Source organism: Delphinapterus leucas, chromosome 5, assembly GCF_059928025.1.
Source record: "Delphinapterus leucas isolate spDelLeu-1000000601 "Yukka" chromosome 5, BTC_Dleu_Yukka2, whole genome shotgun sequence".
NCBI classification, from domain to species: domain Eukaryota; kingdom Metazoa; phylum Chordata; class Mammalia; order Artiodactyla; family Monodontidae; genus Delphinapterus; species Delphinapterus leucas.
Window position 1 is genome coordinate 118,102,213 of NC_143133.1, and position 20,489 is coordinate 118,122,701.

The 20,489-nt window shown below is 38.5% G+C and overlaps 1 long non-coding RNA gene across 1 annotated transcript in view; it reads right to left on the bottom strand.

The window, feature by feature from the left end:
- The window catches only part of LOC149749228 (uncharacterized), a 48,661-nt gene extending 28,497 nt beyond the window's left edge, over positions 1-20,164 (bottom strand). The window contains exons 1-2 of the long non-coding RNA XR_016393406.1: positions 15,569-20,164; positions 11,290-11,420 (exon numbers count right to left, since the gene is read on the bottom strand). This is a non-coding gene — a long non-coding RNA (uncharacterized LOC149749228). The remainder of the gene's footprint in view (positions 1-11,289; positions 11,421-15,568) is intronic.
- Positions 20,165-20,489: the final 325 nt, after the last annotated feature.

The following is a 20,489-nucleotide window of genomic DNA, read 5'->3' on the forward strand; positions in this document are numbered from 1 at the left end:
TTCCTTCCAACTATTCATTTTTTGTGCCTCACTTCCTTTTCACCATTTTATTTCCCCTCCAGGGATATCTTTGCTTATTTCTATCCCCAAATTGTCTCTCTTTCGAATTTGCCATAATTTTGTAAAGTTTAAATTGCTTTCCTTTATAGAAATGAGAGAGAAAATATAATAAAGGGAGAGAGGATCCTAAGCAGACAGAATTACTTTAGTTTGAAGTAACACTCTCTAAATAACTGGCTAATTTTAGCTATTCAGTTTATCTAATATGGAGACTATTTTCACCTTCAGGCTCAAGAAATGTGAACTTTTAAACTCTACCAATTCCAGTTAAGTGTATCTCAAACCAAGGGCTCTAGGTCGTGCCCTGATTTCGGAGGACCAGTTTTCAAGTTCCTTAGTTCAGGTGCACCACTTCCACAGCATTTAAACCATTTACTAGGAGAATTCATCAAGTACTAGGACATTTGTATGATAAGCAGACCAAATGAAATTACATCATATCAACTCACTTCACATTCCCACGCAGAGTATGTTTTTCTCACTGAAATCATGATTTCAGCCTCTGCTTTTTCCCCACTGAACCCTGAACCAGCACCTTCCCTGCCTTTGACCACTACCTGGAGGATTTCCATACACAAGAGGGCTCACAGGTCATCTTGCAGAGAGTCAAGGGAAGCTTCAAATCTGTGACCAGCAAGCTCCACACATTAGGCAGAAGCCTTCAGGAGGAGACACAAGGCATACTTGGCCTCAAGTCACTCATGCAAAACCTAGCCCAGCATATGATCAAGCTCACAGACCCATGGTCAAGCCTACAATCATCACTCCACAGCCTATTGACTGGCAATTTTCCTCTCTCACGTCCACCCACTATAGCAGTGCATCTCAGTGGGAGGTGATTTTTTTTCACTTTTTTTAACTGAAATATAGTTGATTTACAATTTTCAGGCATACAGTTCATTTTCAGGTATGCAGCAAAGTGATTCTGGGGTGTGTGTGTGTGTGTGTGTGTGTGTGTGGCTTCTTTTTCACATTCTTTTCCATTCTAGGTTATTACAGGATATAGAATATAGTTCCCTGTGCTATACAGTAGGTCCTTGTTGTTTATCTGTTATATTTATATAGTAGTGTGTATCTGTTAATCACATATGCCTAATCTATCCCTCCCCCCCATTCCCCTTTGATAACCATTAGTTTGTTTTCTATGTCTGTGAGTCTATTTCTGTTTTGTAAGTTCATTCATATCATTTTTTAGATTCCACTTATAAGTGACATCATACGATATCTGTCTTTCTCTGTCTGACTTACTTCACTTGGTATGAAAATCTCTAGGTCCATCCATATCACTGCAAATGGCATTATTTCATTCTTTTCTATGGCTGAGTAATATTCTATTTTATATGTGTATATATATATATATATACATACACACACACATATATATAAGATTATATATCTTACATCTTCTTTATGACTTCATGGACATTTAGGTTGCTTCCATGTCTTGGCTATTGTAAATAATAGTGCTATGAACACTGGGGTGCATGTAGCTTTTCAAATTAGAGTTTTCATCTTTTCCAGATATTTGTACAGGAGTGGGATTGCTGGATCACATGGCAATTCTATCTTTAATTTTTTTAAGGAACCTCCATACTGTTCCCCATAGTGGCTGCACCAATTTACATTCTCAGTGAGAGGTTATTTTGACCCCCTCCTCCCACCTGTCTGAGGATACAATTTGGTTGTCACAAGTTGGGGTGTGTGTTGCTATTGGCATCTATTGAGTAGAGGCCAGGGGTACGGTTAAATATCCCCCAATGCACAGGACAGCTCGCACAATAAAGAACGATCTGGCCCAAAATGTCAATAAGTGCCAGGATTGAGAAACCCTTCACTGTATTCTTTGTTGAGCTGAGTACAAACGAAACTGCCACCTGTCAGCCTACACAGTATCCATTCATCCCTCAGACCAGCTTAAGTGGGTTCTGGGCCCTTTGATTAGTCTAAGCAAGTTATACCCATTTTTTTTTTCTCTTGCTGTAGTTTATGACTAGAAGAAAAGTGCAATTCTGTCAAATGAGATATGTCAATATAAATGCTGAGAGGCTCCTGGGGAAACCTTCCTTAATCTTAAAAAAAAAAAAAGGAGGTACTGTGTTCTCTTCTGGCCTGTCAATATTGTGCAGGATGTCATTCCTGAGCTGGTGGAACTGCCTTGCAACCATGAAGGAAGTAGATGACATACTAAAAGTGACAGAGCAGAAAAGAAAAAATGGGGGGGAAAATCCTGGATCTTTGATATTGTCATTAAACTACTAGCTTAACCAACATTAAAAATGCCATACCCCAAACCTTCCATATCATAATAGATTTTCCTTATAGTTCCCTTATTGTTACATATATCTCCTGTTACTTGAGGCTGAAAGCATCCTAATACATGCCTATGGCCCATTCTGTCTTTCAAGGAAACAAAGCTGGAATACTAAATATTATTTGTTTTCTTGGTATTGTAGAATTCAAATGAAATATCTGATTGAGCGGCAGCTATGGGTTGAAGCTCAATGGGATCCCGAGTCACCATAGCATGCCTCACTAGGAAAAACCTAAGAAACTTGGCTCTCTCCTAGACTGTGTGAGATGCCCCCGCAAGATATGGATTTGCCTACACTGGCCATTCTCTTTAAGAGGCCCAACTCAATGAATGACATGAGGACCACATAAATGGAACCCTGGAGCAAATGATACAATTTCACAGAAACAGCTCTAGGACTTTTCCTGAGCCTTTTGTTTCACTCTCCCATTTCTGTCATCACATTGCTGAACTTCACTCATGCTGCGCATCAACTAATGCCTAGGAATGATGGTGAAACTATGCTACAGACGTCCCTCCAATTGGATTTGCCATTCCATTACCTAACCGTCATCTCTTCCCCATGGCCATTCAGCACAATCATAAGACCTCCAAAATCTCCGTGAGATTCTCATGCCAGGGTCATATCAAATCACAGACAGATGTCTTTCTATACTCTGAAGTAGCAGAAATCCTATCAGATGCAGGTCTTCAATGCAAAACTCATTGTTAAGTCAATTTCATTTTGATTTATTAAGCAAACGTCTTTATAAAATAAATATAGGCAGTACTATTAAAATCAACTACAACTATTTACTAGAAAAAGAATCATTCCTTTGGTTTTAGAGAAAAACTTTTTTCAAAAGAAAAGCCTAAGAAAATCAGATTTCTAGACTCCCAGAGAAGAGGAATTTGGTTACCACTGTCATCTTTGCAAATGCTGTGCTCTAGTGTTTCAGACACAAGTTTATTTAATTTGTAACCTATGAATTATAGAACAAATTCCTGGCATTATTATCTGCATTACCCAATAAATACCAGTATTTCCACTTTTCAGCTCTTCAGAGAAGACCATAACAGAGTTATCACTGAGTCTGGCTGTCTGAGCCCATCTTCTTAATCCCAGTTTACTGATATATCTAGGATCTGATTAAAGGTCCCAATGGGAAAAACAAAGGTTGAAAGATCTAACGGTACTGGATTAATTTCTCAAGACATTAAAGCTGAATACTCCTCCTCTCGTTAATTAATAGCATCAGAATTTTCCTTCTGTTTCTAAAGGTGGGTTTCCTGGAAATATTCCACAATCATCTGGCCCTGCTTTAAAGAGACATCATTAACCAAGCAAGCATTTCCACTCTGCTGAACAATGAAATCCATCACACTGCAATGGACATTCTCAAATTCCTGGAAGATGCTGCTCAGTAGAATTTCATTCGTGAGCTCTTGGCACAAATCTCCTGAGCCTGTCCTTTGAAAAGCAGTATATAAATACCCGTAGTGTTAATGGGTCTATTGCAGCAGTCATTTCGAGGAAAGGGTGGAGCAGCATTACATTACTTGAAATGGTTTTCAGCTACAGCATCCCTAGGGGTTTGCAAGACTGAATAAGAAGCTATCACTATTGCAAACTCAAATTTTATAAGTATCTGTGCTAGTCAATTGTCCACATACCATGTGTTGTGTAGTTAGAGCATGTGGTAATTGATATTCCTTTTTTACCATGTTGCATTCCCATTTTCAGAATATCATACACTTATACACTGATAGAATGTAACCACCATATCTGGAGGCAAACATTCAGATTAAATACATTTTTATTAAAGGTCATTAAATCTGTATCAAATAGTTTTAGCCCCAAACACTTGAATGTGTAAGCATAGGTAAATGTTATTCCTAATAGGTATTCGGAGATAAAGTCAACCTTTAAGAATATTGGGACATTATTTATCATTGGGAAAGGTAGAAGTTTGCTTGATTGTTTATGTTTTTATTATGTTATGTCTCCAAAGAGACAGTAACTTGAAACGAGGATAGACATTGAAGGCAGACCTGTGGCTTTTATTTCTTCACTCTGAACATAAGTAGTAGCTCAATAAATATTCTGATTTGTAGCTGGAGATTGATTGATCCAGTTGCAAAGGTTTCATGGAATCTGGAGACAAACTAGGAAACCCCTTAGAGTATTTTTATGGCAAAAGATGTTTTACACAGAAAATTGTTTATAGAATTTGGGTGTCTTTTTTCAATTTTAAGAAGGATATAATTTTCAGCGCTAGATGGGAATGCTACCCTTTCCAGATGAATGTTCACACTAAGAACCCATAGCCTTACCTTTAGACATTCAGACATGAGTGTAATTGTTAAAGTAAGGACTATGTATTAGAAGTTTTTGTCAAGAAACAAGGCTCAATGTGCATTTAAAGCAGGCTCACTTTGGAGAGTTCAGAGTACCCAACAGCCAGCCAGCTGGAGAATCACAGCAGAGGGGAAAACAAGTATGCAGGCCCTAAGCAGGATGGGGAGGAAAGGTGTGCTCCCATTTCTACGAAAGGGCAGGAAGGCCTGTGTGGCTGGAATAAAGGCAGAGGCAGAGGGAGAGCTGTAGGAGGGCTTCACAGGCTGTGATAAAAGCATACATTTTATTCTGGGTGGAATGGAAAGTCATCAGAGGATTCTGAAGAGAAGAGTGAGGTAATCTGACTTAAAATATAAAAAATATATCAAATGTTCAAAACAATCATCAATTATTAGCTACCTGAGTAAAACAATTATAAGCTTTCATCTCACTCAAGTCACTTACTTACACAATAAACATTAAATTTTGATAGTTGGAGAATTATCTACATTCAAATAAAGAGAGAATTTTCAGTGACCCAAAACATACTCTGTAGAAACACAGCTATGAAAGCCTGGGCTTTAGGGCCCCTCTGGTTTGGGGCTCATCTGGTTTGATGAGTTCTTGATGCATGGGGAGTCTCCCATGATGCTTTTGGAAGCTTTAAAATATAACTAAACTTGGCTTTTGCTTTTTTACGTTTATCTGTACAGATATTTTGGCATGAGAAGCTAAAACTGTCACTCTCTTCCACACGAATAAAACAGAGGCAAAGTGAAGGTTAGGGATAAGCAATATCACCAAGAAGATCCAAGGAAGTACCACAGAGTGAAGCCAACATCACTGTCTGAGAAAAGCTGTAATCTCCAGACTCAACTTCTCTTTTCTTTCAAAAGAAAACTACATAGATATTATAATAAGCGAGGTTAGAATACAGTAGAAAGTCTTATATCTTTGTCCTAATTCTCTCTTTGTATGATGTTAGGCAGTTTATCTCTGTTTCATAACTCCCACTTGGAAAAGAGGATATGTCTTATCTGTTTCACTGAAGTGCTTATGGAAATAAATTAATTCATATGAAGTATTTTGAAAATGAAATGTACTGAATAAATGCTATGTATTAACAGGTGACTGCACATTTAAAAGAACTATTGTAACAAATAATAAAAACCTGTACTATGACATTTCACTGCCAATTACCTCCTTCTGAGTGACTTTCACTGTATTTAAAGTAATAATGCATGGTTATTCAAAACAGGAATAAGTTGTTAGGTACCTGCAGTTACATGAGTTGTCAACTGTTAGAAAGGCTTATTTTTATCAAACAAACCAGGTACAATGTTTAAAGTGTTATACCTCCAATGAACTTGAGTAGTTTAAATACATTATTATTAATAAAATAAAATAATAGCACTTAAGTACCAGTGTCAGAAATAACGGAGCAATAACCATATTTATCTTAATATTTTGCCTGTAATTTCATGCTTTTATATTGCATTTGGGAATGAAGAAAATTTGATCTGTAATACAAGTGTGGATTGTATTGGATTTCCGCATACTTGGGAATGCTCTAGTTCATATGAGAAGAAATGGCCTTTTGTTTAGGAAAAAGAACCTTGGTGGCTGCTTTGGGTACGAAAGAAGTCTTCCTTGCATTGTCTTGAAGGAGAATATAGAATAAAAGTAAAATGAATGTGGGGTTGGGGGGCGAGGGGAGGGGATGAAGCATCAAGAACTTCAGAATAGTAACAACAGGTAAAGCAGAAGTGAGAATGGTGCCACAGTTGGAAAGAAAATAAGCCCAGCAACATGGTAGGAGGCTGCGGTCAGAGTATCCTTAGTAGTAGAAATCCCTGCAGAATTCTTTAAGAAAAATTTTACATCTTAAGTTGTCTTCTCTGCTATGTGATGGCTGACAGTAGCACCTGTTCCCCTGCCCCATTAAATAACCTCCTGAAAACTACATGTTGCATACTGCTTTTCCTGCAGGCTTTGGGGGAATCACAGAAAAGAACTTTTGGTCCATCTCTGTGCTGATCTTGGATGGAGGGATCAACCCTGTCACAGAAGAACATGCTAATCAGATTGAGGTGGGAATTGGGAATTGGATTGGGATGCACACATCTTTGAAAATTTCCAGAAATCATAGAAAAGATGATTAAACTCATCAGCCAAAAGAATAACTAGGGCAGGCTAATCACGGGTTATCAGCCCTCCAGCGTGCATTATTGTGTCACCAAAACTCTGCAAATCTTCTGCCTCAAAGACCATTAGATGAGAAGAGAGGGAAGACATCCCAAGTTGTTAGAGAATTAAAATGTTTTATCTATTCCAGTGCACTCAAGTTATTTATCAGATAGCCAGAAAGTGTGACTTAAGAGTCACACAGCAGTGGAGAGTCTGGACCCCTGGCTTGGAGCTCTGAAGTAGTGCATGCTTCCAGGGGCTATGTGGTAACCCCACACTTCTGCTCCATGTTCCCAAGAAAGTCTGCCCAACCTCAGGGGCACTGAAGAGCTCTCTGCTCACAAAGACTTCACAATGTAGGCCTTGCTTCATAATTGGCATTTCAGCCTATAGCATTGTGCCATTCTTTTGGAAATCGGTATTTCAAGGAAGTATGTGTCTCTCAGTGTAACTAAATAATGCCAAAGAGACCAGATCTGTTTTTTTTAAAGATCCCATTTCATCATGTTAAATGCACAAATATGGTGCATGTAGCTGTCAAACTCATCTTCGTAAATGATCTGTTTATACCATAATATGATTCAGAAAAATTACCTAACTATCCATAGTAGCCAGACTCCATGATGGTCCCCAATGATCCTCACCTCCGGGTATTCACAGTCTTGTGTAGTTCCCTCCTATGTTGTTCCAGGGATTTGTGACCCATAGAAAAAGACAGAAGTGATAATATGTCAATTCTGAGATTAGGTTGTAAAAGACATTGTGGCTTTCACCTTGGTGGCTTTTTTTCTCTCACTCTTGGATCATTTGTTTTGGGGGACATCAACTTGTGAGCAGCCTTAGAAAGAGGCTCACATAGCAAGGAAACGAAGCTCCTGCCAACGGCCACTTGAATGGGCTTGAAAGCAGATCCTTCAGCCCTCATCGAAGTCCTCAGAAACAGCAGTCAACACCTGCAGCCTAAGAAACCTGAGCCACAACGACCCAGCCAAGACACTCCCAGATTCCTGACCCCCAGAAACTGGTGTCATAATAAATATTTGTTGTTTTAAGCTTCTAAGCCTTGGGGTATTTTATTACATAAGCAAAAAATAACAATTTTTCTTATCTTCTTCCTTTGGCAAGTGCATGCCAGGACGAAATGAGTCACGGCTTTGGCTGGTGCACAGTATGTTATAGTCCTGAGGGCATGGCATTGCTAACCTGTGGTGCCTTTAGGTTTCAAGAAACAGTATCTTGAAGAAGTTACAGATGAAAACAAATTAGACAATTTGAAATCAAGACATTAATATCAAACAGGCATGGCAAAAAGATAGGATGAAGGACAAAATTCAAAATGAATGGGGGAGTGGAGCATGGAATCTCTTCTGAGACTTTGGGATTGCCTTATGTGGCTTCTGTGCCCTCTGAAAAGGGCTTGTTAGAAGTACTTAAAGAGGCTGCCCTGAGAAGATATTAATCTGACGTTCAAGGGCTACCATATGGGGACCAATCTTACTGTTTATCTTCACCACTAATCTCATCTCTGAGCTTCAAATAAATATAGTACTTTCTAATCTCTATGTTTTTATGGAAGCCATCACATCCCGCAGGAATTTCTGGCCTCCGATTCACATGTTCCCTTGGACTGGACCTAGCTTTTAACGCCAGTCTGATCTCTTTATTTCTCTTTTCAGTCTCCCCTGAACAACACAACTCTTAAGGATTGCTTTCCTATTAAGAAATCAGTATCTGTGACACTAGCATACTGTCTTCATTTTTTATGCCTATCTCCACAATAAATAATTTCTAGAGGTCAGGAGCCTCCCTAATACATTATTGTATCTTCTACAAAGATCTGAGTACAATACCATCCATTTGACAGCAGTGTGATAAACATTGGTTAAAACTGACTTCTATAAGTTTTCTTATTGCAAATGGGGGCCTGTGTTTTTCTGTGGACAGTTTTAAAAAGTCAGTCAAAAAGAGGAAAAAAAATCAATTCACCACTCAGCAATAACCACTTAGTATTTTTTGGTATAGTCTTTTTTGCAGATATGTGTGTGTGTGTGTGTGTGTGTGTGTGTGTGTGTGTGTGTATGCTATGTGTTGTGCATGTGAAATGGAATCAAACTGATTATGTACTTGCTTGTTTGATAATGAATAGCAAAATTTATTCACTGAATGCCCCATTTTCGGACCTGACACAAAGTCTGGGGGTGTAATTTTTTAATGTAGCTCTACGTTCACACACGGTGCTCTTTTGCCTATAAAAGCAATATGTCCCTTATTTCAGACCCTTTCTGGGCTATTTCTATTAAAAAATATCATGATTATAAACAACATTCTCAGTTGGTATGGATTTCAACGTCATGTCATAACAATACCATCTACTACAAAGAAAATAAACAACCATCAAACAATTTGTGAGATTCAAATAAAATGGATAAAGAAGTCAACCTGCAATTCAAAATCCATTTATAGCTCACCTAATTTCCCAATATTGACCATGGGAAGGGTTACTGCTCCCAGAAAATCTGTCTGCTTTCATTTTATCATGCTTAAACACAGTTCTGAAAAAGACAGGACATGACAGAATTGGTGCTCCCTTTCCCTTATTTCTCTTGTTTAGTTTTGTTTTGTTTTTTTGCGGTACGCGGACCCGTCACGAAACACAGGCTCTGGACGCGCAGGCCCAGCGGCCATGGCTCACCATGGCTCACCGGCCCAGCCGCTCTGCTGCACGCGGGACCCCCCCGGACCAGGGCACGAACCCGCGCCCCCTGCATCGGCAGGCGGACTCTCGACCACTGCACCACCAGGGAACCCCTATTTCTTTTGTTTTAATCTCTCATTTTCTATAGTTTAAAAGAAAAAACATATTCAGGTAACTGTTCAGTTTCATAAGCTATGAAATAGAAAAAATAATGGTACTTACCTAACAATGTCTGGCACATGGTAAACACTTAAAAATGTTACTATATATTATACCTGTCTTGTTTTCTCACCCTAGTAGCCACACTTATGCATGCATATGTGAATGCATGCTCTCTCTCTCTCTCTCTCTCTCTCTCTCTCACACACACACACACACACACACACACATTCACTCACTTTCTTTAAACCCAGGTACACAACTATTACAGGCTCCTTGATGTGTGAGTTCTGTCTGTGTCTCATTTTTGATTACTTCAAACAAGGGTCAGTTACATAATTAATTAAGCAGGTAAGTATAAACTTCTCACAAGTAAAGCCAACATACTATTTCTGTTTAATAGTAAAATGTTTATCATTAAAAAGGAAGTCCAGATTAATGATCACCAGAAGAAAACAATTTGGATTGCTCTGAGACTGTGTAGTAACGCACAATCAAAACCTTGCAATTAATACCGAAGATATTTCTTTTGTTATTGAGAATGAAGGGTTAGGAATTTGTAGATTCATAATCTGTAGCAGAAAATGGTATTAAAAGCCCTGACATTTGATCTTAATATTCTCCTAGTACTCTCTTAACAGCTGTGCTGTGATCCTGCCTTCATATTATGACTGCAAATCCCATCTGAAAATGTATAAAGTCCTAATCCCTCAATGGACTCACTGCTGGCTCAGGAATCTCACAGACGACGAGGCATTTTGGACATGACCGTTTTCACCCCCAATCACAGCTGCATCCAAACTGTAAATCCCTGATCATATTCTCACCAACTGAACTATGGTGGCAACACCTCTCCAGGTCCCAGCAGCAACCCAGCCATAAAACTCACTCTTCTTGGAAGTAGAGTGAACTCTGGGAAGAACCGGGGAAGGAGCACTTAGCCTTCTCTCCTCTCCTTCCTTCACCACTTTCTCCCTTCAACATATCCTCTCCTAAACCCACTTCCACCCCCAGAATCCTCATGCTCTCTTTCTCTCCTTTACCCTAATGATTTACACTAACATTCCAAAGACCAAGAATTCTTGAAGTATTATTTCTCCAGGTATGTGCATTCATTTGAGGCCAAGCCTTAAATAATAGAACACATCTATAAAATTGAAGCATCAGTATTAAATTACAGGTATTTGGGGGGGATAAAATTCTTTGGAAACATATCACATAGTCCCTTAATCAGGCCATCCTATTGCCCAATATTGAATTTGAGAATGCAGTGATATATATGTGGTATTCTGTCCATGAACTGAACACCTCTCACATTTTCAGTGCTTGGATCTGCTTTTCTATCACTAGAGACTGTCCCTAAAAGGGATAAAAACAGCTCTGGTATGGAAAAGGGTGAAGTTATAAAGATAAAGGGTTTTAATAACGATGTCATCCAACCAATTGATTTTTAACTTATTTTATAAATATAATATTTAAAAGAAAATTGAATAATTTTATCAATATCACCACTCTAACCATTATATATATATATGTTTTATTGAAGTATAGTCAACTTACCCTTGTTTCTTTTTTTGTGTGCATTAATAGTTCAGTCATCAATGTTTATTGATAACCTTCTATATCCCAGGGGACTTGCCATGCTCTCTTTTAGTCCTTTTAATCCTTATTCAGGCAGAATTGTAAATAATCTGAAATCATAGCAGAGACTGAATTTTATTTTTCTTTCACTACTATATCATAAGCATTAAAAAATATTTATTTATTTGGCTGTGCTGGGTCTTAGATGCAGCACACAGGATCTTTAGTTGCAGCATGCAGGCTCTTAGTCGGGGGATGCGGGATCTAGTTCCCTGACCAGGAATCGAACCCGGGCTCCCTGCATTGGGAGCATGGAGTCTTAACCGCTGGACCACCAGGGAAGTCCCTATCATAAGCATTTGCATGTGCTGCATACAAATATTTGAAAGAAATTACTTAAATTAGACATTCAGGAAAAAAAAAGTTCTTGAGATGAGCCAGGTGAGAGGTAGCTGGGAAATATGCCTTTCCTGGAATTAACAGGAGGTATTATTAACGCCATGAACGCCCTTCCCATAATTCCAAACTAGTTTAGCTGGAAAATTTCCAAGGAACGTCATCTTTTGTGTCCAGTGCAATGAGGCATCTTTTATTGGATTGAAGCTAATAGCCTTTTGAAAACTTATTACGTATACTTTATTTACATACTAGACATTAGTGTGTGCTCACAAGGTGTTTTTCAGACTTCTTTTCACAAAAGAAGGCTCTAGTAAGAAATTGAGTTTTGTTTCCAGTAAAGTTTCTACTGGTCTGTAGATATCGATAATTACCTTAAATGTAAATAGATTAAATGCTCCAACAAAAGACATAGGCTGCCTGAATGGATACAGAAACAAGACCCATATATATGCTGTCTACAGGAGACCCACTTCAGACCTAGGGACACATACAGACTGAAAGTGAGGGGATGGAAAAAGATATTCCATGCAAATGGAAATCAAAAGACAACTGGAGTAGCAATTCTCATACCAGACAAAATAGACTTTAAAACAAAGACTATTACAAGAGACATAGAAGGACACTATATAATGACCGAGGGATCAATCCAAGGAGAAGATATGGCAATTGTAAATATTTATGCACCCAACATAGGAACTCCTCAATACATAAGGCAAATGCTAACAGCCATAACAGGGGAAATTGACAGTAACATTATCATAGTAGGGGACTTTAACACCCCACTTTCACCAATGGACATATCAACCAAAATGAAAATAAATAAGGAAACACAAGCTTTAAATGATACATTAGACAACAGGGACTTAATTGATATTTATAGGACATTCCATCCAAAAACAACAGAAAAAAGTTATTCGCAATTGCTCATGGAACATTCTCCAGGATAGATCATATCTCGGGTCACAAATCAAGCCTTGGTAAATATAAGAAAATTGAAATCGTATCAAGTATCTTTTCTGACCACAACGCTATGAGGCTAGATATTAATTACGGGAAAAAACTGTAAAAAATACAAACACATGGAGGCTAAACGATACGCGACTAAATAACCAAGAGATCACTGAAGAAATCAAAAAGGAAATCAAAAAATACCTAGAAACAAATGACAAGGAAAACACAATAGGAAGTTTATAGCAATACTATCCTACTTCAAGAAACAAGAAATGCCCCAAATAAACAATTTAACCACACATAAAGCAATTCGATAAAGAAGAACAAAAAAACCCCAAAGTTAGCATACAGAAAGAAATAATAAGGATCAGATCAGAAATAAATGAAAAAGAAAGGAAGGAAACGATAGCAAACATCAGTAAAACTAAAAGCTGGTTCTTTGAGAAGATAAACAAAATTGATAAACCGTTAGCCAGACTCATCAGGAAAAAAAGGGAGAAGACTCAAATCAACAGAATCAGAAATGAAAAAGGAGAAGTAACAACTGAACTGCAGAAATACAAAGGATCATGAGAGATTCCTACAAGTAACTATATGCCAATAAAATGGACAACCTAGAAGAAATGGACAAATTCTTAGAAAAGCACAACCTTCCAAGACTACAAGAAGAAATAGAAAATATAAACAGACGTATCACAAGCACTGAAATTGAAACTGTGATGAAAAATCTTCCAACAAACAAAAGCCCAGGACCTGGTGGCTTTACAGGCGAATTCTATCAAACGTTTAGAGAAGAGCTAGCACCTATCCTTCTGAAACTCTTCCAAAATATAGCAGAGGGAGGAACACTCCCCAAGTCATTCTACAAGGCCACCATCACCCTGATACCAAAACCAGACAAAGATGTCACAAAAAGAAAACTACAGGCCAATATCACTGATGAACATAGATGCAAAAATCCTCAACAAAATACTAGCAAACAGAATTCAAAAGCACATTCAAAGGATCATACACCATGATCAAGTGGGGTTTATTCCAGGAATGCAAGCGTTCTTCAATATACGCAAAACAATCAATGTGATACACCATATTAACAAAGTGAAGGATAAAAACCAAATGACCATCTCAATATATACAGAAAAAGCTTTCGACAAAATTCAACACCCATTTATGATAAAAACTCTCCAGAAAGTAGGCACAGAGGGAACCTACCTCAACATAATAAAAGCCATATATGACAAACCCAAAGCCAACATCTTTCTCAGAGGTGAAAAACTGAAACCATTTCCACTAAGATGAGGAACAAGACAAGGTTGCCCACTCTCACCAGTATTATTCAACATAGTTTTGGAAGTTTTAGCCACAGCAATCAGAGTAGAAAAAGAAATAAAAAGAATCCAAATCGGAAAAAAAGAAGTAAAGCTGTCACTGTTTGCAGATGACATGATACTATACATAGAGAATCCTAAAGATGCTGCCAGAAAACTACTAGAGCTAATCAATGAATTTGGTAAAGTAGCAGGATACAAAAGTAATGCACAGAAACCTCTTTCATTCCGATACACTAATGCTGAAAAATCTGAAAGAGAAATTAAGGAAATACTCCCATTTACCACTGCAACAAAAAGAATAAAATATCTAGGAATAAACATACCTAAGGAGACAAAAGACCTGTATGCAGAAAACTATAAGACACTGATGAAAGAAATTAAAGATGATACAAAAAGATGGAGAGATATACCATGTTCTTGGACTGGAAGGATCAACATTGTGAAAATGACTATAGTATTCAAAGCAATCTACACTTTCAGTGCAATCCTTATCAAACTACCAATGGCATTTTTCACAGAACTAGAACAAAAAATTTCACAATTTGTGTGGGAACACAAAAGACCCCGAAGAGCCAAAGCAATCTTCAGAAAGAAAAACGGAGCTGGAGGAATCAGGCTGCTGGACTTCGGACAATACTACAGAGCTACAATAATCAAAACAGTATAGTGCTGCCACAAAAACAGAAATATAGACCAATGGAACAGGATAGAAAGCCCAGTGATAAACCCAGGCACATATGGTCACCTTATCTTTGACAAAGGAGGCAAGAATATATAATGGAGAAAAGACAGCCTCTTCAATAAGTGGTGCTGGGAAAACTGGACAGCTACATGAAAAAGAATGAAATTAGAACACTCCCTAACACCATACACAAAAATAAACTCAAAATGGATTAAAGACTTAACATAAGGCCAGACACTATAAAACTCTTATATGAAAACATAGGCAGAATACTCTATGACATGAATCACAGCAAGATCCTTTTTGACCCACCTCCCAGAGAAATGGAAATAAAAACAAAAATAAACAAATGGGACCCAATGAAGTTTAAAAGCTTTTGCACAGCAAAGGAAAGCATAAACAAGATGAAAAGACAACCCTCAGAATGGGAGAAAATATTTGTAAACAAAGCAACCGACAAAGGATTAATCTCCAAAATATGCAAGCAGCTCATGAAGCTCAATATCAAAAAAACAAACAACGCAATCCAAAAATGGGCAGAAGACCTAAATAGACATTTCTCCAAAGAAGATAAACAGATTGCCAACAAACACATGAAAGGATGGTCAACATCACTAATCATTAGATAAATGTAAATCAAAACTACAAAGAGGTATCACCTCACACTGGTAAGAATGGCCATCATCGAAAAAACCTACAAACAGTAAATGCTGGAGAGGGTGTGGAGATAAGGGAACCCTCCTACACTGTTGGTGGGAATGTAAATTGATACAGCCACTATGGAGAAGAGTATGGAGGCTCCTTAAAAATCTAAAAATAGAAGTACCATATGACCCAGCAATCCCACTACTGGGCATATACCCTGAGAAAACCATAATTTAAAAAGAGTCATTACCACAATGTTCATTGCTGTACTATTTACAATAGCCAGGACATGGAAGCAACCTAAGTGTCCATTGACAGATGAATGGATAAAGAAGATGTGGCACATATATACAATGGAATATTACTCAGTCATAAACGGAAATGAAATTGAGTTATTTGTAGTGAGGTGGATGAACCTCGCATCTGTCATACAGAGTGAAGTAAGTCAGAAAGAGAAAAACAAATACCTTATGCTAGCACTTATACATGGAATCTAAAAAAAAACAGAAAAGGTTCTGAAGAACCTAGGGGCAGGACAGGAATAAAGATGCAGATGTAGAGAATGGACTTGAGGACACATGGAGGGGGAAGGGTAAGCTGGGACAAAGTGAGAGAGTGGCATTGACATATGCTGCATATTCTAGATGCCTAAATTACTGGTTAATATTACAAAAGGTATCACCCTGCCATAATGCCTGTTCCCATTGACTCTAAAACCGTCCATAGTGATACATCCAAACATGAAGCTACTCTGGTACTGGGGCTACCCGGTGAGCACTTCTAGACATGCTTTCCTTTAGACATCACCCCCCAACTTCCTGCTGAATGATGCACAATTCCACAGGGGCTGTACCAGTGCTTCTGCTTCCTGCAGCTACCACTGCTCTGCTCCCCAGTACCAACTGAACGGTGACTATTTAGTTCTGGAAGCACTGCTACCATTGTCGCTCAGCGTGGTCCACCAGAACTCCAAACAGGATGGCTGTCCTGTTTCCTGCAAGTCGCCACTCCCTTGCTCAAGTAGAACAGGTTTCCTGCTGACCTTGAATGGCCTGACCTATAAGATAGTGATCATCAAGATAACCCAACTACTATAGTGTTCAACTGCCTCAGCAGAAAGAGCTTCCCAAGAGTGTGCCTTACTATTATCCATTACCCCACTGTGTACCTGCCTCCCGCCCCCAAAGTCTACTGTCATCCAGTAGTTTGTGTAAGACTTTAAAACAATTAAGTCAAAGCATGACGTTCGTCTGCGCAAAGTCCCCCACTGGCTCCGCGCATGAGTGGGAATGAAAGCCACTTTCTTATGAAGGTCTGCACAGTCCTGTGGGATCAGGTGTCTTACTGTCCCTCCCAAAGTTCTTCTTGTTTGCTTACTCTGCTCTAATCTCTTTGTCTGAGGCCCTGATGCTGAACACACTAACATGCTCCCACCCTGGAGTCTTCACACCAGGCCTGCTCCCTTCCCTCCAATACTCTTCACTTTGATTTTCTGCCTCGCTCATTCCTGTATTTCTTCCAAAAACTTGCTCAGAGGAGACATTCTCACTGAAGCCTACTTTGGCCACTCCACTGACAGCTGCAACCACTGCCAGCACTCCTTAACCTCTTCTCAGATTTATTCTTCTCACTAGCACTTATCACCTTCTAACGTACCTCATACATTATTTATAGACCGTGTTTACTGTCTTCTTCCCTTTACAGCAAGGTAAGTTCCGTGATGAGAACAGTGATTTTTATCAATTACCTTTTCACTTCTCTATTTTCAGCACTCAGAACAGTGCCCAGTGCACAGTACTCATGCAGTAAATATGTATTCGTAGAATGGATGCTTGATGCATGATTCTTCAGGAGGTGGCTGAGAAGCAAAGAATGTACTCTGCCATTTGGCATCAGCAGAGCTTCTTCACTGAATCCTCCAAAGGGAAGCACAGTGCTTTGCATCTTCTCTACCTCAGCAGGGGTCTCCCTATTCAGTGATTCAACCTCCAAAAGAATTTAGGAAACCTTCATCCCCCTTTCTTTTTGTAAGAGATTTGGGCTGGTGCCAGGGTCCTTTCTGCCACCCAGATCTTTCATAATCTGACTCAGTTAGCATGAAGATTTCTAAGCAAATCAAAACCATGATGCTCTTTTCTAAATTCCTAGTGTTTTTTATATGAACATGGTCCTCTTAAGAACATTAGAGTAATAATAAGAATAAATGCCTTTCATGGAGCATCCTCTCTGCCAGTTAGTACAGAGTGCTTTATTATATTTTCAGTTTAATCCTCAGAACCACCGTTTAATGTAGGCGTTACCTCCACTTTCACATAGACATGAGGCTCAGAGAAGGAACATAATATTCCATAGTTTACAAAGCTAAAAATCCCATAGTTCAAAGATATTTCAGAGACTTTGCGCGTCCCTTTAACCCCCACGAGGACATCTGTTCTGAAGACACAAAAGCCTTTTGTCCTCCCTCATCTCTATACTCTAGTAAGTTCACAAGGACTACTGAGACCTAGCTGGTGTCTTCAGCACCTGGAAAATACCTGCTATGTATTTACCGCTACATAAATATTTATTCAATTCAATGAAATCAAACTTCATCCTGTGCAGGAACATTATATTTTGACTGAAAGCAATCCACAAGGTAATTCATTAGATGCCTTAATATATCTTGGAATGATAAATAATTATGGGAAATTTAGGCACACGTCAGTCCCCAAGAAAAAGATTTATATAAACTATTGCAATTTGAGATGTGCCGCCATGTCATACTGATTTTCAGCAAACAGCAAGAACCACAAAATTCCATATATTTTTATCAGGCCTGGAGCAACAGTCCACAGCAATAGATTAGGAAGTAATATCCCCATGGAAATGGTCAGTATTTCTACCTTTTGTTACTTTGTTACAAATACTATCTGAAAGAATGAATCTACCCCAGCAAGCATGAATGAAAAATTTATGTTGCCACAAAATCCACTTGAATTATGGGTGACCAAGTGTTGATGTGGCTGACATCTTTCATACTTATGTCACTTGACAATGAATGTCTTACATAAAATTGTTTTTGTCATAGTATAGCCATATCAGGCCTATTTACTATATCTTCGCCCCATATTCAGACATATAAGAGGTCCTAAAACGTTCTGAATTTCTAGAATACAACAAAATCCTGGTAAATTCACAGCTATCAATCTTAGTTTAACCACTACAGTGAGTTGAGTGATTTTCATTCTGACCATCTGGAACTATGACTAGGTTTAAAGTGGTTTTTAAGTAAAAATGCCACACTAACTAAAATAATATTTCTAAGACCCATTTTCCATTTGTTTAGAAAACAAATGTACTCAACCTAAAAGGAAAGAGATTATCTGAGCTGCCATTTAATCCCTAACAATTTCATTGTATTACTTACGCTTTTACAGTTCCGACTGGAAACAGTGATTCTCTCTGGGGAATTGTTTCTGCTGGTTGTGGGACTTGGGAAGCCAGAATCCTAGGACTACTCAGCTATGCCAGCATTGTTAGAGAAACACAATGTTTGTTCTAGTCTCCCATTTTATATTCTAATCCTCTTTATTTCTTTTGCAAAGACTGCATCCTACTCTCAAAGTGAATCCCATCACTCAAAGGTACCTTCATATAGATGGAATTTTCAAATCTCTAAATGACAAGAGACTGAAAGATAATAGACCAGGAAGCTTAGCTGAGGCAATAATAATATACATTATTAGAGAAACAAAAAATGAATTACCATACTCATAAACATTCAAAGTAGTGAGGCAAAGTACCTCATCCATCAACTCCAAAGGACCTGAACATGGAGTGTGTTATTCCCCATCATACCAGCATTAGAAAAAAAAATGATTGAACAAAACATCTGAGCAAAACAATTCTAGGTTAATACAGTTAAATGTGATATCCCCAGAAATTAAATTATTTTATTTTCCAACATGTTTTTAAAATCAACTGCTTTTAGAGTTAATTTCAAAAGTCTGAATTTGCAGACCAAAATTAACTGGGAGAAGAGGTTAACTACTATCTTGACCCAAAACTTCTTGGAAAGTTTAAAGCCAAGAGAGTAAATGCAAAACATAACAAATACTCTTTAAGATGCAAAAACAGCATTATAGCTCCTTATTTGTCCTCGTCTATTTTAAATAAACCAGAGTCAACATGGACAAATCACAGATTAAGTCTGTTTTGCTGACAGTGACAGTGATGCAAGCACGTTCAGATCTCATTCCAGTGAGACACTTGCAGGAAGGACCTGGTCCCTCGCTAACAGAAGCACAGTTTCTTCACATTTAGAATATGAATGTAGTCCTTTCTACTACTAGGTTTTGGGAACTAGAGCATGTCACAAAACTTTTTGGCATTCTAACCAAGAAGCCAGCTTTCAAACAGTGTTTCTTTCTTACAGGTGTTGAAAGGTGCTACTCCCCAAACAGTAAACAGCAGTGATTCATTAGCATAATGGCATAGAAAAACAGATGACCAGGAACTGTGGGAATGCATTACTCTACTGCTGGGAGTTGTGGTAATGAATCATCATTTCCACTCAATACTCCTCCCTCCTTTTCATTTTGAGTAGCTTCCCTTTTTGAAGGCAGACATTATGAGGATGACACTGTAAACCAGAATTGGGAAATGATGCCCTTCACCTCTGACTCAGAAAGTTGGTTTAGGAAATTTAACTACCCATACCAGTATTTCAAAGTTGAGTCCAAAATTTCATTAACTTTGAGCAATCTGTTTTTGCTAATTCATTTTTACACAGACTATAAAGAACTAAAATTTCCAAAAAAAAAAAAAAAAGTTAAGGCTAGGATGACCAGAGGTCCTTTTCATAAAATATTTTTCCTTAAAAAATACATTTGGGGGCTTCCCTGGTGGCGCAGTGGTTGAGAGTCCGCCTGCCAATGTAGGGGACGCGGGTTCGTGCCCCAGTCCGGGAGGATCCCACATGCCGCGGAGCGGCTGGGCCCGTGAGCCATGGCCACTGGGCCTACGCGTCCGGAGCCTGTGCTCTGCAATGGGAGAGGCCACAGCAGTGAGAGGACAGCATACCGCAAAAAAAAAAAAAAAAAATTGGGGTCCAAAGCCCCCAAATGTATTATCTGAACATCAAACCTTCCTTTCCTTCCAAATACATGTGCAGGAATTTCTCTTAATTAATT